Source organism: Phalacrocorax aristotelis, chromosome W (assembly GCF_949628215.1).
Source record: "Phalacrocorax aristotelis chromosome W, bGulAri2.1, whole genome shotgun sequence".
Classification (NCBI taxonomy): Eukaryota; Metazoa; Chordata; class Aves; order Suliformes; family Phalacrocoracidae; genus Phalacrocorax; species Phalacrocorax aristotelis.
In genome coordinates this window covers 31,210-54,302 of record NC_134310.1, presented here as the reverse complement: position 1 = coordinate 54,302, position 23,093 = coordinate 31,210, and the positions used below count along the sequence as shown (strand labels likewise).

Here is a 23,093-nt window from a genome sequence, read left to right as displayed (position 1 = left end):
TTAAAAATGCCCTCTTTTGAGTCTGCCACATTTGATACGGATTTTTTAAATTGCAGGGTATATCTCCTACAGGCCTCATGCAAAGGGAAGTGAGTACCTCTGGCTCTCAGGACAAGGGGGTCCCTCAGGAGCCCAGGTGCTCACGCCAGCCGGCATCTGGCACAGCACAGGGCAGGAGCTTTGGCAGTAGTACGTGAGCTGAGAATGAGAGTTAGGCAGCACTGCGCGCTTCTCCTGTGAGCCGCCGAGGCTTGCGCGCTGTACCTTCCACAAATAAAAGGCCAGAAGAGTCAGCATTTCTGCTAGTTCCAGCCTCATCCGTACCCTCGTCGGTGTAGCTGTAAGCAAGCGTCCCGTAGCGACTGGGAGCGTGGCAGCTGGGCTTCCTGCGCTGCCTTAGGTTGTGCCCTTGGAGAAACCCTTCTCCGAGCCCCGTGAGCCCCGGGGTGGGTGGGCTGCGGTGCCGTTCAACGCTGAATAGGCACGAAGGCCTGTAAACAAAATGTATTTATATCGCACCCATACCCGGCAGCCAACCGCCGCTTTATTTACGTATTCTGCACCTCCTGCCGACGCTTTTAAACTTAGCCGATATTGCCGCAGTTTTCACTGACGGGGCAGGGGGCTGCCACGCTGCAGGGGGAGTGTCTGGGTGTCTCCCACGGACACAGACGTCCTCAGCTGGGTAGGGACAGGGTGAGAGCTGGAACAACTCTGCTGACATGTAAGGGCCGTCCCAGGGCAAGGCTCCTCGGTCTGGGGGCTGAAAGGCGAGCCACGCTGGGTGGTTGGTGTGGGAGTTGTGGAGCAAGTAGGGGGAAAAAAAACCAACAAGAAAAAACCATCCAAATGTTTCACAGCAGGTAGAAAGCTAGGCAGAAAGCAAACTGAATGCTGTAAAGACAAAAGCCGAAAGCCGGCTATGGACTGTACGAAAAGAGTCAGTGCCACGGAAGGAGGTTATTTCTTCAACTGACCATAGGAGGCTTTTTGTGAGAAAACACAACACCTTTCTGCTACGGCGCGGTACCGCAGCAGTAATGGGCCAGAGCGTGCGAGCGCCTTTGGCAGGATCGGTAACGGCCGGGGCACGGCCGAACGGCCAGCCCACCTTCCGCACAAGGAAAACACCATTCCCCTGGAACGCCACGCAGACCCAGGACAGGTAAGGCGGAGGCCGAGCCCAGGCGCCCCCATTGCCAAGGACCACCTTGGCCTTGCAGCGTCTCACGCTTCGGGGTGTTTTGCAGGCCGTGGCTAAGCTCAGGCCCCCTGCTCGTGGCGGCCCCCGGTCCCCCGGCGCCGGTCGGGCCCCAGCCCCCAGTGCGGTGCGGCGCAGGGCAGTGACCCAGCAGGGCGGCCCCCCGGGCCCCAGCCCCGCCCCCCCACCTGGGGCCAGGGCCCCGCGGCCGCCGGCCCCTTCCTCCTCTGCCCGCTCCCGTCGCAGACGGCTCGGTATGTGTCACGAGCGGCAGCCGCGTTCAGCAGCTCTCGGAGGGCGCGCGGCTGTGCCCGGCCGTGACCGGGGCCCGCAGGGGTTTCCCGCTCGCCCCGAGAAGGCGCTGGCCCCGAGCCGGCGCGTCCCGCCCCGCCCGGCCCTCGGCGCCCTCGCGAGCTGAGCGCGGCCCGGCCAGCAGGGGGCGCTGGCGCTCACCGGCTGGGCGCGGGGGCGGTCCGGCGCGGGGGCGGGGCCGGTGGGGGCCGCTCCTTCCGGCCGCCCTTTAAGGGCCGCCCCGCGGGGCTCGGGCTTCCGGTGGCGCGTGCGCGGCGCGTCGGAGCGGGGGCGGGAGCGGTGCGTGTGGCGGCCGAAGGGCCGGTGCGTGTGCCGGCCGGGTCGCGAGGCGTCCCTGTGCGGTGCCGGGGCCCCTCTGCGGCCCGGCGTGGGAAGCCCGCGGCCGGCGGAGCCTGCTCGGAGCTGGGCGGGGAGCGCCGCGGCGGTCCGGCCGCCGGCAGCCATCCCCTGCGGTGGCCGGCAGCCCCTCGGGACGCCTGGAGGCCTGGCGGTGCCCGAGCCTCGCCTGCGGCAGCCGCCTGAGAGAGCAGCGCGGCCGTGTCCGGGGGCCGGAGAGCGCTGGTGGGTGAGTTCGGGCAGCGGGGGGCGGGTGTGTGTCTCCGGGCGGGGCCGGGGGGCTCCGTGCCCCGCAGAGGAGCCCCGGTCGGGCATCGTTCGCTTCCGAACAATGCAGGTCTGTCCCTGGTTATTTTCTGTGTACAGTGTTTCGGGCCACCTGAAAGCCTTTGGCCGGGTAGGTTTGGTGCGGGGCGATGGCAGGTGTGGACCCTGAAAGATCTCGGGTGGGGGGCGTGGGAGGTATTTCTTGCCTTAAAACTCTGAGCCCACCTCGTGTGTCATGTCGTGTTATCATGTCGTGAGTCTCGTGACTGTGGCAAATGGCTGAGTCGGGCGTTTTCTGATAACTAACTTCTGAACGTGTGCGTGTGTAGGCACGGGGAGATTTGTGCAGGGTGACGGAGCCCCTTGTGCTTCTGTGCTAATGTCTACCTGTTCTAGACCTCCAGTGTTGGAAAGCCTTTGTTTAGTGCCTAGTTGTGGCTGCGTAACTGCTGTTGCGCCTGCAGCTGTGCTCGCAGGGATGCTGGGTGGCTCCGCATCAAACCGGCCGCCGGGCGGCCGGGTTGTGCCGCAGAGCATGCCGGGAGCTGTAGTCCTTGCGGCTGCCGGGCGGCCGGGTTGTGCCGCAGAGCATGCCGGGAGCTGTATTCCTGGCGCAGTGGCTGCCGGCCCTGTCACGTGGTTCGCCGGGCATGGCGGGAGGCGCGGTCTTCCGGCGCTCGGGTGCCGGGCGGCCGTGGCGCGTACGGTACGCGAGGTGTATTTTTGGGGTTGGCTTCGTGTTGATTACTGGGGGCTTGCGGGTGCGGCCGCTTCCCGAGAAGCGGTGAGTTCCCCGGGAGCTGACAGAAGGGAAGAGGGAAAGGAGGAGGACGATGACCTTTTCCCCGTGCCCAGGGCGCAGATGATGGCCGCGTCCCCGGCCCACCGGAGGTCCCGCTCAGCCTCCCCTGGCCCCCCTTGCCCCGTGCGCCTGCCCCCAGCTCCGGCACCTCCCCATAAGCGTGCTGCATAGCCTTAGGCCGCCCCCAGGCCCTGTCGTGAAGGCAGCAAGCCGTCCCTCAAGCGCACTGGATTCCCCCTTGGTGCAGGGGCCCTTAGCAGTAGCGTGGGGAGGGAGCGGTGTGTCCAGAAGCCCCTGCGGAAGGAGAGGCTTTGGCCAGGGTCGATCGACGGTAATGACGGTCGCTGTTTCTTCTTTCCCTCTCCCAGAGACCGTGCTGAGGACGTGGTTGTCTGTCCTTCCCCCGGGGATGCCGTTGCCTGCGGCCGTCTCAGGCTCGCGTGGCTTCTCTCTGCCCGTCCTCGCCGTCCTCGCAGCGCAGGGCCGAAAAGGGATAGACAAAGCCCTTCCCGGCTGCGGACAGGAGCTGCCTCGGCTGAAGCTGGAGACGCCAATGAAAGGTAAAGAAGAAGAAACTGAAGGTGCTCTGGCTGCCAGCTGCCTTCCTGCCGCAGGCAAGAGAGAGCCTGTCCATGCAGGTGGGGGAGGAAGGATCCCCCTTCATAGCCCGCAGCGGGCCAGGCCACCAACGTGCACCGTAGGGTCTGTACGCGTAACCCGGAGTTGGGTACGGGCGTGTAGTGCACGAGCGAGCTAGGCTACGTGCCTAGGAAGCCTCATCTGGTAAGAGCTGTAAGACACCCACGTATTCTCTTCAGGTGGAGGACGGCCTAGAGTCTGGAGCTGCAGAAGAGGCAGGGAGGAGAGGAGGGGAAAGAAGCATCTGAACGGCTAAATTGTGCCAGCAGCGCTGAGAGCGAGAGTCGCGGTGAGTCCTGGGCCACTGGGGCCCCGTTGCCTCTCTTGTGCGTCCTGGGCCCTCCCTGTCTCTCCCCCGGCCCCCTCTCTTTCCTTACCTGCTGCAAAATTTACTTTTTTTTTTTGCGCCCCCCCCCCCCCCCCCGCACCTTCTTTCTCCATCTCGCTCTGAGTGTCTCCCTGCCTCCCCGTCTTTTCAGTCCTCCCTCTCTCTGTCCTGTAGCCTGTGGCTCCTTTTTCTTTCTCCGCCTCTCTCTGCCTGGCTCTGGCTCCGTTTTTTTTTTTTATTCCTCCTGCTCTGTCCTGTAGCCTGTCGGTGTTTTGTTGTTCTCTGGCTCTCTTGATCTGACTCCCTGTGTTACCGAAAAACGCGTTAAAATCGGAAACGACTCCTCAACACCAATTTAGTATTAAAGAGCAGGCATTCTTTATTCGCGGCGCCGGATGCACGGGGGATCGCTCCTCCTGGCGTGCGTACCTCACGCACCTTTCCCGTACAATTTGTAGATCAATGTTTTACGTATTCATACATATTCATTATTGTCCTGTCTGCTGATTGGTACAAACTTGCTCGTTCCGTATGTAAATCGCTGCGCAGGCTCGGTTGTCCTCTTCCGTTGTTCTCTTCTGTTACTTGGGTCGGTGGTGGTCTGTGAGTCGGTGGTCGCGATCTCCCCCTGCCGGAATTACCTTTTAGCTTCTCGGCTCTTACTCTTGGCAGTCTTGGCTAGTTTTCTCAGTCCGCTAAGCGAAACAGCGTTTTTTCATCCTTTTCTGACAGAAGCACGTTGTCTGTTGTTCTGTTCGCATTAACGATCGCCTAGGGACTAAAATGCAGATCGACAGGTGCGCTGATTGGTACGCTCCATGTTCCCGTAATGGAACACCGTCTCTGGTTGATTTCATCACTTTGGTTACATTTCCCCTGTTTGGAAGTTCTGAAATAATAATTTTCTCAATACTTCCATCCTAGATCAATAATATTCCACTATGTCAGTTTAGTGTTTGCTTCATGTTCTGAAATTTTTCACTTGATTGTGGTCTCCAGGGTGTATGCAGGTCCCATTTTCTACCCAAAATTTTATTAATTTGTTGAAGTACCTCTGCAAAAAAATGTGGTGCTCTATCAGAGGGCATTCCCGTTGGCACTCTAAATCTTGGTATTATTTCCTTCAGCAACGTCTTAACTACTACTCTAGCTTTGTCGGTGCAGCACGAGAAAGCTTCTGGCCATCTAGAAAATTTGTCAATCAGCACTGACAAATACTGCTCTATCTATTTTGTCTGGGTAACTCAGAGAACTTAATTTGCTAATAATTTCCGGGAGAATTTTTTGTTTTGTTACTCCTAAAGGTTGTTTCCTTTGGTTCAGGGGATTATTTCTAGGACAGATTGGACACTTAGCTACTATGGGTTTAACTATTCTTGTCGTGCCTACACACGCTACAGATGTTTTTAAACTCAAAACCGTAGCGCCTACAGCCTAATGTGTTTGCTCATGGTTTTCTTTTGCAAGTTCTGTCATAACTTGTGGGGTGGTTGTTGTTATTACTTGTTTTTCTGGTGTTACCTACCATCTCTCTGTGTTTTGTGATGCTTCCAATTGTTCTGCTAATTGCTCATCCAATTTATTATATCTCGGTTTCAACTTTGGAATTCTGATCTGTTTTACTGGTACTAGTGCAAGGATACCTTGCTCTGCAGTCCTCTTTGCAGCTTTATCGGTCAGTCGTTTGCTTATGTTTACAGCCGTCTGGCCAAATTGATGAGCTTTGCAACGCTTTACCGCCACTTCTTTTGGTTTCTGCACGTCTTCCGGAAGTTGGAGAATTTCTTCTTTATGCTGTATTGATGATTCTTGGGCTGATGGCAGTCCTTTCTCCTTCCCAATAGCTCCATGATCGTGGATCACACCAAATGCACGTTTGGAATCAGTCTAGATATTTATCCTTTGTCCTTCTGCCATTCGCAGAGCTCGCTTCAATGCTACCAATACTGCTTTCTGTGCTGAGGTGTTTGCAGGCAGCACCCCTGACTCCATTCCCTCGGCGGCGATAACGACAGCATATCCGGCCATTCGCTTCTCTTCTCGCCCAGAGCTTCTTCCATCTGTAAACAACTCCAGATCAGGATTTTCCCAGAGGTTTGTGTCTCAGGTCTGGTCTGCTGGAATAGACTTGTTCAATAGTTAGCAAGCGATCGTGTTCTAAATTGTCCGTAAGGTTTTCTGTTGTTAAAAACATAGCAGGATTCAGTATAGCAGTAGTCTTCGATTCCACATCGTCTTGTTCTAACAGAACAACTTGATATTTCAACATTCTGCTAAGGGATAGCCAACGACCCCCCTTTTGTTCTAAAACAGTCACCGCTATGTGCGGGACATATACTGTCATCTTCTGTCCCATTGTTAACTTTGGGGCTTCCCGGATCGGCAGCGCTGTTGTTGCTACTGCCCGTAAACACCTAGGCCATCTTTTACTCGCGTGGTCAGGTTGTTTGGAGAAGTAGCCCACAGGTCTCTTCCAGGTTCCCAGTCGCTGTGTCAGCACTCCAAGGGCTAAATGTTGTCTTTCGTGGACAAACAACTCAAAAGGTTTAGCGAAATCAGGTAGGCCTAATGCAGGGGCGATCATCGAGGCTCTTTTCAGTTCTTTGAATGCCGTTTGGCATCCGGGCATCCAGGTTAAATATTTATCCTTTTGAGTCTTTCAATGCCTCAAATAATGGTTTTACATACAGTCTATAGTTCAGAATCCAGAGCTGATGCTATTTCATTGTTTTCAGAAAAGCTCTCAGTTCCTTCGGGCTGCTAGGTTCGGGAATTTGACAAATAGTTTCTTTCTTTTCACTTTCTAATTGTCTTTGTCTTTGAGATATTTCAAATCCTAAATAAATGGCTGCTTCTTTTCCTATTTGGGTTTTGTTTCTGGAAACTCCGCATCTTCCTTGGCCCAGAAAATTTAAAAATTTCAAAACATTTTTCTTTACTTTGTGCCGCTATCAGAATGTCATCCGCATTCTGTAACAAGATGCCTCTCCCTGGGTTCTGTTTTTTCTATATCTCTAATTTTTTTTTGCCAGCTGAGTCTCAAGTATCGTAGGACTATTTTTAAATCCTTGTGGAAGTACGGTCCATGGTAGCTGTGTCTTTCATTCTGTGGTGGGGCTTTCCCATTCCAAAGCAAATAGGCTTTGACTTTTTATGCCTGGAGGTATGCAAAAGAAGGCGTCCTTCAAATCTAGTACAGTAAACCATTTATGCTCCTCCTTTAAAAGAGGTCCGTAAAGTGTATGGATTAGCTACTACCGGATGTATATCTTGGACCACCTGATTTATAGCCCTTAAATCGTGAACTAGCTAATACTCTTTGCCTCTAGATTTCTTTACTGGCGACACAGGAGTACTATATTCTGATTCACATTCCACTAAAAGCTCATATTCTGAAAAATTTTATAATTAACTTCTGTAATCCTTTTCGAGCCTCTCGCTTAATAGGGTATTGTTTTTGTCTTACGGGCTTGGCTCCAGGCTTTAAGGTTACTTTTACCGGCTCTGCCCACTTAGATCGCTCCGGAGCTCCGCTCGCTCAAACCAAAGGAATTACTACGTTTTCCACTTCCTCGGGAACCCGTTCCTCCCTGGAGGAATCCTGTAACATAAACGCTCTCGCCTCTGTGGCTTTTGATTCTGGTATTAGTGATTTAATCTCTCCATCTTTAAAAGTTACTTGAGCATCTAATTGACCTAATAGATCTCGTCATAACAGAGGCAGTGGACATTCAGGCATATGCAGAAACTGGTGAGTTGCCCATTGCTTCTCCAATTTAAACTTTAATGGCTCTGAGAGGGGCTAATTTTTCTTTGCCCTGTTGCGCTAGCAACATCTACTGATTTATGATCAAATTTCTCTTCACGTGTATTCAATACCAAATAAGTGGCTCCCGTATCTACCAAAAATTCTATTTCTTCATTCCGTAGCTTCAGTGTAACCAGGTGTTCAGCTAGGGTTGATTCCCCTGGTCTCCTTCATGCCAAGCTACTTCAAGCATTTAACCCAGATCTCTGGATTCAGGTTGTTCTAGTTTCTGAAGGTTGTTTTCTCTCCCCCCGCCCCCATCTGGGGCTGATTGTCTTATGAATATAGAGACCAGCTGAATTGCTTTTTCTGTTTTTTCTGGGTTCAAACGAGTATATTTTCTGGTGGTCACCTTCAGTCTTTCCATAAAGGCTGAAGGGGACTCACTTAATTCTTGTCTCACTTCATAAATTTTGACCAATTTATTGCTTTTGGCATTGCTTGTCTTACTCCAAATAAAATCTCTCTCTGACATCTAGTCAACATTCCCCTGGGTCCTGGCTGATTAGGGTCCCACTCGGGATTTGTAGATGGAAAATTCTTATTCATTGTTCTCTGTAAATTCCTGTTAGCATGTGCTCCCTGCACCTGCCTTCTGGCTGTATTCCATACTATTTTCTTGTCAGTTTCATCAAGCGAAGTATCCAGTATCACAAGTAGAGCAACACTCTTTCAAGTTCTCACCACGTTTTCCTCTTTTCAGAAACATTGCCGTAGAATCTTGTGGACATACCTCACGCTGTTTCTGCTGCTCGGGATGATTCCACGGTGTAAAGAACAAATCAACATATGCCACTTCTTCCCGTTTGCCTTCCCTTTTTACAAAACAACATTAATTGCAAGATGGTACGATATTGCAATGTCTCGTGTTCTGGCCATTTGTGCCCACCTTCCAATTGATACGTTGGCCACCAATGATTGCAATATTCAATTAATGGTTTCCGAGTTAGTGGGTCACCGCCCCCGACGTCTTTCCAGTGCTTCAAAATACATCGCAAAGGTGTTCCCTGTGGGATAGGTTTCCTACTCAGTAATGCTCCCGTCTCCCAGTCGACTAGTAGTTGTGATAGTGCACTATCACAAATACTAGTCAGAGGGACTCCAACCCCCGTTGGAGGTCTCACTGGAAATCTGCCACTGGGATCTGTAGCCCCCTGCTAGATATCCCTGGAGACTTCAACCCCCTGTTGAAGACTCCCCTACCCTCGGGTCCCGCTCCACAGGCTTTCGCCTAGCAGAGACTTACCAACCGAGGCACCTCTTGGCCCCGACCCTGCGTGGCTTTCGCCGCGCCTTACGGGCAGGCCTGTGGGACTCAAACCCGCTATCCTATCCTATGTGGGAAACTAACCCCACGTATTATTCTACCTAAGTTTCTTCTTCAAAGAATGCCTTGTTTACCTCAATCCAGGGGATCTTGCTCAGAATTCTCTGGCCCGGGGATCGGAAGCTCTCCCGGAGAATTCCTCGGGGCCGGCTGCAGGTCCCACGATCCCACGGATCCGTCGAGATTCAAAAGCAGGTTCCCACCTGGGGTGCCAAAACTGTTACCGAAAAACGCGTTAAAATCGGAAACGACTCCTCAACACCAATTTAGTATTAAAGAGCAGGCATTCTTTATTCGCGGCGCCGGATGCACGGGGGATCGCTCCTCCTGGCGTGCGTACCTCACGCACCTTTCCTCTACAATTTGTAGATGAAAATTTTACATACTCATACATAGTCGTTATTGTCTTGTCTAGCGATGGGTACAAACTTGCTCGTTCCGTATGTCAATCACTGCGCAGGCTCGGTTGTCCTCTTCCGTTGTTCTCTTCTGAGTAGGTGGTGTTACTTGGGTCGGTGGTGGTCTGTGAGTCGGTGGTCGCGATCTCCCCCTGCCGGAATTACCTTTTAGCTTCTCGGCTCTTACTCTTGGCAGTCTTGGCTAGTTTTCTCAGTCCGCTAAGCGAAACCGCGTTTTGTCATCCTTTTCTGACAGAAGCATGTTGTCTGTTGTTCTGCTGACATTAACGATCGCCTAGGCACTAAAATGCAGATCGACAGGTGCGCTGATTGGTACGCTCCATGTTCCCGTAATGGAACACCGTCTCTGGTTGGTTGATTTCATCGCTTTGGTTACACCTGTTCCTGTTGTTCAGTTTCTTCTTTTTTGGCTTTGTGTGATTCTCTCTGTGATTCTGTTTTTCTCTGCCTCGCTTTTCCCAGCTCCCCGTCCCTCACTTTTAATGCCCATTATCCTTCACCAGCACACTCTCCCTTGGTTCCCATCCTCGTTTCTGAATTCCTCCTGCTTTGCCACGTAGCTCGTGACTTTTTTCTTAATCTCTCTCTGTCTGCCTCAACGCTCCCCCCGTGCTTTTTAATTCGTCTTCTCTGCTCTGTACCCTGCTACTGTTCTTGCCTTTCTGAGTTCTTCTCTGTCCAGCTCCCTTTCCCTATTCATGAATTCCTGTTCTTCCTGCAGCCACCGCTGTTCCCTGTGACCTCCATCTCTCTCTGTCCAGCTCCCTGTCCCTAGGTTTTAATTCCTGCCTCTGCCCGCTGTAGCCTGTCTAGATGTTTCTCTCGGCCTCTCTCTCTGTCCGGCTCCCTCTCTCTGTGTTCTAATTCCACGTTCTCTGTCACGTGGACCCGTGCTATTTGTTTGTCCTCATCTCTCTCTGTCCAGCTCCTTGCTGCGATGTTTTATTTCCTCATTTCCTCCCTCTCTGTCTTTGTAGCCCATTGCTGTTGGTTGGTTTTTTTTTTTTTTTCCACTTGTTTCTTCATGTGTCTCTGTCTGCCTCCCAGTCCCTGATCTTTAATTCCTCCTTCCCTGTAGGCCGCTGTTCCTTTTTTCCATTCTACATTGTGTTCTCTTTGGTCTCGTGTTCTTATTCATTGATTCCCTCCTCGCTGCCCTGTGGCTTGTCCCCATTTTATTGTTGCTTCTCTCTCCCTCTCTCTGGCTTCTTGCCCCTGTTTTTAAAATTCCTCCCTCTCTTCTCTCTTCCCTGTAGGCCGTGTGATCTTTAGCCTTTCTCCATGTCTTTCTGCCCATCTCTCTGTGTCTATTCATTAATTCTTCCCTCTCTGCCCTGTAGCCTGTAGCTTCTGTCCTTTCTCCATCTTGCTGTCCCTGGCTCCCCCGTGACCCTATGCTAGAATTGTTTCTCTCTTCTCTCCGTACGCATTGCGATTCCTTTTGCTCTCTGTCTCCCTTTGGTTTTTTTCTTTTTTTTTTTCTGGCTCCCTGTCCCTAATTCTTAATTCTCTGCCTTCTCGTGCCCCATGGTTTGTTCTGTGGGGTTGTCTCGCGGTTCCCTCCAGTCCATACTGGGCTATATTGGTCTAGTCCATACTGGGCTATATTGGTCTGTCCCGGCTTCCTCCCACTTCTTTCCCAGTGCCTCACAGTAGGTCCCGGTTCCGTCCATGGGATGAGCTGTGAGGGCACCGCTGTGAGGGCACCGCTGTGAGGGCGAGTAGGGGGGCGGCCCCCCGGGCCCCAGCCCCCCCCCCCGCCTGGGGCCAGGGCGCCGCGGCCGCCGGCCCCTTCCTCCTCTGCCCGCTCCCGTCGCAGACGGCTCGGTATGTGTCACGAGCGGCAGCCCCGTTCAGCAGCTCTCGGAGGGCGCGCGGCTCTGCCCGGCCGTGACCGGGGCCCGCAGGGGTTTCCCGCTCGCCCCGAGAAGGCGCTGGCCCCGAGCCGGCGCGTCCCGCCCCGCCCGGCCCTCGGCGCCCTCGCGAGCTGAGCGCGGCCCGGCCAGCAGGGGGCGCTGGCGCTCACCGGCTGGGCGCGGTGGCGGGGCCGGTGGGGGCCGTTCCTTCCGGCCGCCCTTTAAGGGCCGCCCCGCGGGGCTCGGGCTTCCGGTGGCGCGTGCGCGGCGGAGCGGGGGCGGGAGCGGTGCGTGTGGAGGCCGAAGGGCCGGTGCGTGTGGCGGCCGGGTCGCGAGGCGTCCCTGTGCGGTGCCGGGGCCCCTCTGCGGCCCGGCGTGGGAAGCCCGCGGCCGGCGGAGCCTGCTCGGAGCTGGGCGGGGAGCGCCGCGGCGGTCCGGCCGCCGGCAGCCATCCCCTGCGGTGGCCGGCAGCCCCTCGGGACGCCTGGAGGCCTGGCGGTGCCCGAGCCTCGCCTGCGGCAGCCGCCTGAGAGAGCAGCGCGGCCGTGTCCGGGGGCCGGAGAGCGCTGGTGGGTGAGTTCGGGCAGCGGGGGGCGGGTGTGTGTCTCCGGGCGGGGCCGGGGGGCTCCGTGCCCCGCAGAGGAGCCCCGGTCGGGCATCGTTCGCTTCCGAACAATGCAGGTCTGTCCCTGGTTATTTTCTGTGTACAGTGTTTCGGGCCACCTGAAAGCCTTTGGCCGGGTAGGTTTGGTGCGGGGCGATGGCAGGTGTGGACCCTGAAAGATCTCGGGTGGGGGGCGTGGGAGGTATTTCTTGCCTTAAAACTCTGAGCCCACCTCGTGTGTCATGTCGTGTTATCATGTCGTGAGTCTCGTGACTGTGGCAAATGTCTGAGTCGGGCGTTTTCTGATAACTAACTTCTGAACGTGTGCGTGTGTAGGCACGGGGAGATTTGTGCAGGGTGACGGAGCCCCTTGTGCTTCTGTGCTAATGTCTACCTGTTCTAGACCTCCAGTGTTGGAAAGCCTTTGTTTAGTGCCTAGTTGTGGCTGCGTAACTGCTGTTGCGCCTGCAGCTGTGCTCGCAGGGATGCTGGGTGGCTCCGCATCAAACCGGCCGCCGGGCGGCCGGGTTGTGCCGCAGAGCATGCCGGGAGCTGTAGTCCTTGCGGCTGCCGGGCGGCCGGGTTGTGCCGCAGAGCGTGCCGGGAGCTGTATTCCTGGCGCAGTGGCTGCCGGCCCTGTCACGTGGTTCGCCGGGCATGGCGGGAGGCGCGGTCTTCCGGCGCTCGGGTGCCGGGCGGCCGTGGCGCGTACGGTACGCGAGGTGTATTTTTGGGGTTGGCTTCGTGTTGATTACTGGGGGCTTGCGGGTGCGGCCGCTTCCCGAGAAGCGGTGAGTTCCCCGGGAGCTGACAGAAGGGAAGAGGGAAAGGAGGAGGACGATGACCTTTTCCCCGTGCCCAGGGCGCAGATGATGGCCGCCTCCCCGGCCCACCGGAGGTCCCGCTCAGCCTCCCCGGGCCCCCCTTGCCCCGTGCGCCTGCCCCCAGCTCCGGCACCTCCCCATAAGCGTGCTGCATAGCCTTAGGCCGCCCCCAGGCCCTGTCGTGAAGGCAGCAAGCCGTCCCTCAAGCGCACTGGATTCCCCCTTGGTGCAGGGGCCCTTAGCAGTAGCGTGGGGAGGGAGCGGTGTGTCCAGAAGCCCCTGCGGAAGGAGAGGCTTTGGCCAGGGTCGATCGACGGTAATGACGGTCGCTGTTTCTTCTTTCCCTCTCCCAGAGACCGTGCTGAGGACGTGGTTGTCTGTCCTTCCCCCGGGGATGCCGTTGCCTGCGGCCGTCTCAGGCTCGCGTGGCTTCTCTGTGCCCGTCCTCGCCGTCCTCGCAGCGCAGGGCCGAAAAGGGATAGACAAAGCCCTTCCCGGCTGCGGACAGGAGCTGCCTCGGCTGAAGCTGGAGACACCAACGAAAGGTAAAGAAGAAGAAACTGAAGGTGCTCTGGCTGCCAGCTGCCTTCCTGCCGCAGGCAAGGGAGAGCCTGTCCATGCAGGTGGGGGAGGAAGGATCCCCCTTCATAGCCCGCAGCGGGCCAGGCCACCAACGTGCACCGTAGGGTCTGTACGCGTAACCCGGAGTTGGGTACGGGCGTGTAGTGCACGAGCAAGCTAGGCTACGTGCCTAGGAAGCCTCATCTGGTAAGAGCTGTAAGACACCCACGTATTCTCTTCAGGTGGAGGACGGCCTAGAGTCTGGAGCTGCAGAAGAGGCAGGGAGGAGAGGAGGGGAAAGAAGCATCTGAACGGCTAAATTGTGCCAGCAGCGCTGAGAGCGAGAGTCGCGGTGAGTCCTGGGCCACTGGGGCCCCGTTGCCTCTCTTGTACGTCCTGGGCCCTCCCTGTCTCTCCCCCGGCCCCCTCTCTTTCCTTACCTGCTGCAAAATTATTTTTTTTTGCGCCCCCCCCGCACCTTCTTTCTCCGTCTCGCTCTGAGTGTCTCCCTGCCTCCCCGTCTTTTCAGTCCTCCCTCTCTCTGTCCTGTAGCCTGTGGCTCCTTTTTCTTTCTCCGCCTCTCTCTGCCTGGCTCTGGCTCCGTTTTTTTTTTTTATTCCTCCTGCTCTGTCCTGTAGCCTGTCGGTGTTTTGTTGTTCTCTGGCTCTCTTGATCTGACTCCCTGTGTTACCGAAAAACGCGTTAAAATCGGAAACGACTCCTCAACACCAATTTAGTATTAAAGAGCAGGCATTCTTTATTCGCGGCGCCAGATGCACGGGGGATCGCTCCTCCTGGCGTGCGTACCTCACGCACCTTTCCCGTACAATTTATAGATGAAAATTTCACATACTCATACATAGTCATTATTGTCTTGTCTAGTGATGGGTACAAACTTGCTCGTTCCCTATGTCAGTCACTGCGCAGGCTCGGTTGTCCTCCCAGTACAGTGCGGGGAACGGGGACGTACAGTGCGGGGAACGGGGACGTACAGTGCGGGGAACGGGGACGTACCAGGATCTACTGGGTTGTACTGGGAGGGAACTGGGACGTACTGGGAGGCTCTACAATGTCCTGGGATGTCCTGGGATGTAGTGTGGAGGAACTAGGATGTACAGGCTTGTACTGGGTTGTACCGGGTGGAACTGGCAGGAATTTGGGATGTACCAGGATGTACTGGGATGTACTGGGAGGTAACTGTTATGTACTGGGAAGGAACTGGTAGGGAACTGGGATGTACTGGTATGTACTGGGAGGGAAGTGTTATGTACTGAGGGTAACTGGGACGTACTGGGATGTGCTGGGAGGGAACTGTGAAGTACTGGGATGTACTGGGAGGGAACTGGGATGTACTGGGAGGGAACTGGGATGTACTGGGAGGGAACTGGGATGTACTGGGAGGGAACTGGGATGTACTGGGAGGAAAGTGTTGGGAATTGGGATTTACTGGGAGGGAACTGGGACGGACTGGGAGGGAACTGTGATGTAGTGGGACATACTGGGAGGGAACTGGGATGTACTGGGGTGTACTGGGAGGGGACTGTTATGTACCGAGGGGGAACTGGGATGTACTGGGAGTGAACTGTGAAGTACTGGGATGTACTTAGAGGGAAGTGGGAGGGAACTTGGATGTAGTGGGAGAGAACTGGGATTTACTTGGAGGAAAGTGGCATGTACTGGGCTGTACTGGAATGGAACTGGGAGTGAACTGTGTGTAAACTGTGAGGGAACTGGGATGTACTGGGACAGACTGGGAGGGATCTGGGATGTACTGGGATGCACTGGTAGGGAACTGGGATGTACTGGGAGGAATCTGGAATGTCCCAGTTGACACCCACTTCCCTCCCAGTATATCCCAGTCTCCTCCCAGTACATCCCAGTAAATCCCAGTTTGCTCCCAGTACATCCCAGTACATCGCAGTACATTCCAGTTCCGTGCCTGTACATCCCAATACATCCCCGTTCCATGCCAGTACATCCCAGTTCCCTACCAGTTCATCCCCGTACATCCCAATTCCCTCCCGGTTCACTACCACTTCTTTCCCAGTGCCTCCCAATACATCCCAGTTCCGTCCCATTACATCCCAGTATATCCCAGTTCCCTCCCAGTACATCCCAGGTCCCTCCCAGTACATCCCAGTTCCCTCCCAGTACTGGGAGGGACCTGGGATGTACTGGGAGGCACTACAATGTGCGGGGATGCCCTGGGATGTACTGTGGAGGAACTAGGATGTACAGGCTTGTACTGGGTTGTACCGGGTGGAACTGGCAGGGATTTGGGATGTACCAGGATGTACTGGGATGTACTGGGAGGTAACTGTTATGTACTGGGAAGGAACAGGGAGGGAACTGGGATGTACTGGTAGGGAACTGGGATGTACTGTGAGGGAACTGGGACGTACTGTGAGGACACTGGGATGTACTGTTATGTACTGGGAGGGAAGTGTTATGTACAGAGGGGAACTGGGACGTACTGGGATGTACTGGGAGGGAACTGTGAAGTACTGGGATGTACCAGGAGTGAACTGGGAGGGGATGTACTGGGAGGGAACTGTGAAGTACTGGGATGTACCGGGAGTGAACTGGGAGGGAACTGGTATGTAGTAGGATGTACTGGGAGGGAACTGGGATGTAGTAGGATGTACTGGGAGGGAACTGGGATGTACTGGGATGTACTGGGAGGGAACTGGTATGTAGTGGGAGGGAACTGGTATGTACTGGGGACATACTGGCAGGGAACTGGGATGTACTGGGAGGGGATTGGGATGTACTGGGAGGGAACTTGGATGTATTGGGAGGGAAGTGTTATGTACCAAGGGGGAACTGGGACGTACTGGGATGTAGTGGGAGTGAACTGTGAAGTACTGTGATGTACTTAGAGGGAACTGGGATGTACTGGGAGGGAACTTTGAAGTACTGGGATGTACTTAGAGGAAACTGGGAGGCAACTGGGATGTAGTGGGACGTACTGGAATGGAACTGGAATGGAACTGGGAGTGAACTGTGTGTGAACTGGGATGTACTGTGAGGGAACTGGGATGTACTGGGAGGGACTGGGAGGGATCTGGGATGTACTGGGCTGCACTGGTAGGGAACTGGGATGTACTGGGAGGACACTGGAATGTCCCAGTTGACACCCACTTCCCTCCCAGTTTCCTCCCAGTATATCCCAGTTTCCTCCCAGTATATCCCAGTTTCCTCCCAGTATATCCCAGTTTCCTCCCAGTACATCCCAGTAAATCCCAGTTCGCTCCCAGTACATCCCAATACATCGCCGTACATTCCAGTTCCGTTCCTGTACATCCCAATACATCCCCGTTCCATGCCAGTACATCCCAGTTCCCTACCAGTTCATCCCCGTACATCCCAATTCCCTCCCGGTTCACTACCACTTCTTTCCCAGTGCCTCCCAATACATCCCAGATCCGTCCCATTACATCCCAGTACATCCCAGTTCCCTCCCAGTACATCCCAGATCCCTCCCAGTACATCCCAGATCCCTCCCAGTACATCCCAGGTCCCTCCCAGTACTGGGAGGGAACTGGGATGTACTGGGAGGCACTACAATGTGCGGGGATGCCCTGGGATGTACTGTGGAGGAACTAGGATGTACAGGCTTGTACTGGGTTGTACCGGGTGGAACTAGCAGGGATTTGAGATGTCCTAGGATCTACTGGGATGTACTGGGATGTACTGGGAGGTAACTGTTGTGTACTGGGAGGGAACTGGGATGTACTTGGAGGGAAATGGGAGAGAACTGAGATGTACTGGAGGGAACTGGAATGGAATAAGAGGGAACTAGGACGCACTGGTCGGAAACAGGGACGGAACTGGGATGTACTGGGACGTACTGGGAGGGAACTGGGACGTACTGGGAGGGAACTGGGAGGGAACTGGTATGTAGTAGGATGTACTGGGAGGGAACTGGGATGTATTGGGACGGACTAGGAGGGAACTGGGACGGACTGGGATGCACTGGTAGGGAACTGGGATGTACTGGGAGGAAACTGGAATGTCCCAGTTGACACCCACTTTCCTCCCAGTTTCCTCCCAGTATATCCCAGTTACCTCCCAGTACATCCCAGTAAATCCCAGTTTGCTCCCAGTACATCGCAGTACATTCCAGTTCCGTTCCTGTACATCCCAATACATCCCCGTTCCATGCCAGTACATCCCAGTTTCCTACCAGTTCATCCCCGTACATCCCAATTCCCTCCCGGTTCGCTACCACTTCTTTCCCATTGCCTCCAAATACATCCCAGTTCCGTCCCATTACATCCCAGTACATCCCAGGTCCCTCCCAGTACATCCCAGGTCCCTCCCAGTACATCCCAGGTCCCTCCCAGTACTGGGAGGGAACTGGGATGTACTGGGAGGCACTACAATGTGCGGGGATGCCCTGGGATGTACCTTGGAGGAACTAGGATGTACAGGCTTGTACTGGGTTGTGCCAGGTGGAACTGGCAGGGATTTGGGATGTACCAGGATCTACTAGGATGTACTGGGATGTACTGGGAGGTAACTGTTATGTACTGGGAAGGAACTGGGAGGGAACTGGGATGTACTGGTAGGGAACTGGGATGTACTGGGAGGGAACTGGGACGTACTGTGAGGACACTGGGATGTACTGTTATGTACTGAGGGGAACTGGGACGTACTGGGATGTACTGGGAGGGAACTGTGAAGTACTGGGATGTACTGGGAGGGAACTGGGAGGGAACTGGTATGTAGTGGGATGTACTGGGAGGGAACTGGGATGTACTGGGAGGGAACTGGGATGTACTGGGAGGGAACTGGGATGTACTGGGAGGGAACTGGGATGTACTGGGGACATACTGGCAGGGAACTGGGATGTACTGGGAGGGGATTGGGATGTATTGGGAGGGAAGTGTTATGTACCAAGGGGGAACTGGGACGTACTGGGATGTAGTGGGAGTGAACTGTGAAGTACTGGGATGTACTTAGAGGAAACTGGGATGTACTGGGAGGGAACTTTGAAGTACTGGGATGTACTTAGAGGAAACTGGGAGGCAACTGGCATGTACTGGGATGTACTGGAATGGAACTGGGAGTGAACTGTGTGTGAACTGGGAGGGAACCGGGATATACTGTGAGGGAACTGGGATGTACTGGGAGGGACTGGGAGGGATCTGGGATGTACTGGGCTGCACTGGTAGGGAACTGGGATGTACTGGGAGGAAACTGGAATGTCCCAGTTGACACCCACTTCCCTCCCAATGCCTCCCAGTATATCCCAGTTTCCTCCCAGTATATCCCAGTTTCCTCCCAGTACATCCCAGTAAATCCCAGTTCGCTCCCAGTACATCCCAATACATCGCCGTACATTCCAGTTCCGTTCCTGTCCATCCCAATACATCCCCGTTCCATGCCAGTACATCCCAGTTTCCTACCAGTTCATCCCCGTACATCCCAATTCCCTCCCGGTTCACTACCACTTCTTTCCCAGTGCCTCCCAATACATCCCAGTTCCGTCCCATTACATCCCAGTACATCCCAGTTCCCTCCCAGTACTGGGAGGGAACTGGGATGTACTGGGAGGCACTACAATGTGCGGGGATGTCCTGGGATGTACCGTGGAGGAACTAGGATGTACTGGGTTGTACTGGGTTGTACCGGGTGGAACTGGCAGGGATTTGAAATGTCCTAGTATCTACTAGGATGTACTGGGATGTACTGGGAGGTAACTGTTGTGTACTGGGAGTGAACTGGGAGGGAACTGTGAAGTACTGGGATGTACTTAGAGGGAACTGGGATGTACTGGGAGGGAACTGGGATGTACTGGGTGGAAAGTGTTGGGAATTGGGATTTACTGGGAGGGAACTGGGATGGACTGGGAGGGTACTGGGATGTAGTGGGACATACTGGGATGGAACTGGGATGTACTGGGGTGTACTGGGAGGGAATTGTTATGTACCGAGGGGGAACTGGGATGTACTGGGAGTGAACTGTGAAGTACTGGGATGTACTTAGAGGGAAGTGGGAGGGAACTTGAATGTAGTGGGAGGGTACTGGGATTTACTTGGAGGAAAGTGGCATGTACTGGGCTGTACTGGAATGGAACTGGGAGTGAACTGTGTGTGAACTGTGAGGGAACTGGGATGTACTGTGAGGGAACTGGGATGTACTGGGACGTACTGGGACAGACTGGGAGGGATCTGGGATGTACTGGGAGGGATCTGGGATGTACTGGGAGGCACTACAATGTGCGGGGATGCCCTGGGATGTACTGTGGAGGAACTAGGATGTACAGGCTTGTACTGGGTTGTACCGGGTGGAACTGGCAGGGATTTGGGATGTACCAGGATCTACTGGGATGTACTGGGATGTACTGGGAGGTAACTGTTATGTACTGGGAAGGAACAGGGAGGAAACTGGGATGTACTGTGAGGGAACTGGGACGTACTGTGAGGACACTGGGATGTACTGTTATGTACTGGGAGGGAAGTGTCATGTACTGAGGGGAACTGGGACGTACTGGGATGTACTGGGAGGGAACTGTGAAGTACTGGGATGTACTGGGAGTGAACTGGGAGGGAACTGGTATGTAGTAGGATGTACTGGGTGGGAACTGGGATGTACTGGGATGTACTGGGAGGGAACTGGGATTTACTGGGAGGGAACTGGGATTTACTGGGAGGGAACTGGGATGTACTGGGACATACTGGCAGGGAACTGGGATGTACTGGGAGGGGATTGGGACGGACTGAGAGGGAACTGGGATGTACTGGGCTGCACTGGTAGGGAACTGGGATGTACTGGGAGGAAACTGGAATGTCCCAGTTGACACCCACTTCCCTCCCAATGCCCCCCAGTATATCCCAGTTTCCTCCCAGTATATCCCAGTTTCCTCCCAGTACATCCCAGTGAATCCCAGCTCGCTGCCAGTACATGCCAATACATCGCTGTACATTCCAGTTCTGTTCCTGTACATCCCAATACATCCCCGTTCCATGCCAGTACATCCCAGTTCCCTACCAGTTCATCCCCGTACATCCCAATTCCCTCCCGGTTCACTACCACTTCTTTCCCAGTTCCGTCCCATTACATCCCAGTTCCGTCCCATTACATCCCAGTTCCGTCCCATTACATCCCAGTTCCGTCCCATTACATCCCAGTACATCCCAGTTCCCTCCCAGTACATCCCAGGTCCCTCCCAGTACATCCCAGGTCCCTCCCAGTACATCCCAGGTCCCTCCCAGTACTGGGAGGGACCTGGGATGTACTGGGAGGCACTACAATGTGCGGGGATGCCCTGGGATGTACTGTGGAGGAACTAGGATGTACAGGCTTGTACTGGGTTGTACCGGGTGGAACTGGCATGGATTTGGGATGTACCAGGATCTACTGGGATGTACTGGGAGGTAACTGTTATGTACTGGGAAGGAACAGGGAGGGAACTGGGATGTACTGGTAGGGAACTGGGATGTACTGTGAGGGAACTGGGACGTACCGTGAGGACACTGGGATGTACTGGTATGTACTGGGAGGGAAGTGTTATGTACTGAGGGGAACTGGGACGTACTGGGATGTACTGGGAGGGAACTGTGAAGTACTGGGATGTACTGGGAGTGAACTGGGAGGGAACTGGTATGTAGTAGGATGTACTGGGTGGGAACTGGGATGTACTGGGAGGGAACTGGTATGTTCTGGGAGGGAACTGGGATGTAGTGGGAGGGAACTGGGAGGGAACTGGGATGTACTGGCAGGGAACTGGTATGTACTGGGAGGGAACTGGGATGTACTGGGACATACTGGCAGGGAACTGGGATGTACTGGGAGGGGATTGGGACGGACTGGGAGGGAACTGGGATGTACTGGGCTGCACTGGTAGGGAACTGGGATGTACTGGGAGGAAACTGGAATGTCCCAGTTGACACCCACTTCCCTCCCAATGCCTCCCAGTATATCCCAGTTTCCTCCCAGTACATCCCAGTAAATCCCAGCTCGCTGCCAGTACATGCCAATACATTGCTGTACATTCCAGTTATGTTCCTGTACATCCCAATACATCCCCGTTCCATGCCAGTACATCCCAGTTTCCTACCAGTTCATCCCCGTACATCCCAATTCCCTCCCGGTTCACTACCACTTCTTTCCCAGTGCCTCCCATTACATCCCAGTTCCGTCCCATTACATCCCAGTACATCCCAGTTCCCTCCCAGTACGTCCCAGGTCCCTCCCAGTACATCCCAGGTCCCTCCCAGTACTGGGAGGGAACTGGGATGTACTGGGAGGCACTACAATGTGCGGGGATGCCCTGGGATGTACCGTGGAGGAACTAGGATGTACAGGCTTGTACTGGGTTGTACCGGGTGGAACTGGCAGGGATTTGAAATGTCCTAGGATCTACTAGGATGTACTGGGAGGTAACTGTTATGTACTGGGAGTGAACTGGGAGGGAACTGGGATGTACTGGGAGGGAACTGGGACGTACCGTGAGGACACTGGGATGTACTGGTATGTACTGGGAGGGAAGTGTTATGTACTGAGGGGAACTGGGACGTACTGGGATGTACTGGGAGGGAACTGTGAAGTACTGGGATGTACTGGGAGTGAACTGGGAGGGAACTGGTATGTAGTAGGATGTACTGGGTGGGAACTGGGATGTACCAGGATGTACTGGGATGTAGTGGGAGGGAACTGGTATGTAGTGGGAGGGAACTGGGATGTACTGGGATGTAGTGGGAGGGAACTGGGAGGGAACTGGGATGTAGTGGGAGGGAACTGGTATGTACTGGGAGGGAACTGGGATGTACTGGGACATACTGGCAGGGAACTGGGATGTACTGGGAGGGGATTGGGACGGACTGGGAGGGAACTGGGATGTAGTGGGACATACTGGGATGGAACTGGGATGTACTGGGGTGTACTGGGAGGGAATTGTTATGTACCGAGGGGGAACTGGGATGTACTGGGCTGCACTGGGAGGGAACTGAGATGTACTGGGAGGAAACTGGAATGTCCCAGTTGACACCCACTTCCCTCCCAATGCCTCCCAGTATATCCCAGTTTCCTCCCAGTATATCCCAGTTTCCTCCCAGTATATCCCAGTTTCCTCCCAGTACATCCCAGTAAATCCCAGTTTGCTCCCAGTACATCCCAGTACATCGCAGTACATTCCAGTTCCGTTCCTGTACATCCCAATACATCCCCGTTCCATGCCAGTACATCCCAGTTTCCTACCAGTTCATCCCCGTACATCCCAATTCCCTCCCGGTTCACTACCACTTCTTTCCCAGTGTCTCCCAATACATCCCAGTTCCGTCCCATTACATCCCAGTACATCCCAGTTCCCTCCCAGTACGTCCCAGTTCCCTCCCAGTACATCCCAGGTCCCTCTCAGTACTGGGAGGGACCTGGGATGTACTGGGAGGCACTACAATGTGCGGGGATGCCCTGGGATGTACTGTGGAGGAATTAGGATGTACAGGCTTGTACTGGGTTGTACCGGGTGGAACTGGCAGGGATTTGGGATGTACCAGGATCTACTGGGATGTACTGGGATGTACTGGGAGGTAACTGTTATGTACTGGGAGTGAACTGGGAGGGAACTGGGACGTACTGGTAGGGAACTGGGATGTACTGGGAGGGACCTGGGACGTACTGTGAGGACACTGGGATGTACTGTTATGTACTGGGAGGGAAGTGTTATGTACTGAGGGGAACTGGTGCGTACTGGGATGTACTGGGATGGAACTGTGAAGTACTGGGATGTACTGGGAGTGAACTGGGAGGGAACTGGTATGTAGTAGGATGTACTGGGTGGGAACTGGGATGTACCAGGATGT

The 23,093-nt window shown here is 54.6% G+C and overlaps 1 long non-coding RNA gene across 1 annotated transcript; it reads left to right on the top strand.

Annotated features, from left to right (window-relative positions):
- The first annotated feature begins 3,256 nt into the window (after positions 1–3,256).
- LOC142049424 (uncharacterized) lies at positions 3,257–13,159 on the top strand. The gene is made up of 3 exons (XR_012657714.1): positions 3,257–3,478; positions 3,737–3,846; positions 13,077–13,159. It is a non-coding gene; the product is annotated as an uncharacterized LOC142049424 (long non-coding RNA).
- The last annotated feature ends 9,934 nt before the right edge of the window (positions 13,160–23,093 follow it).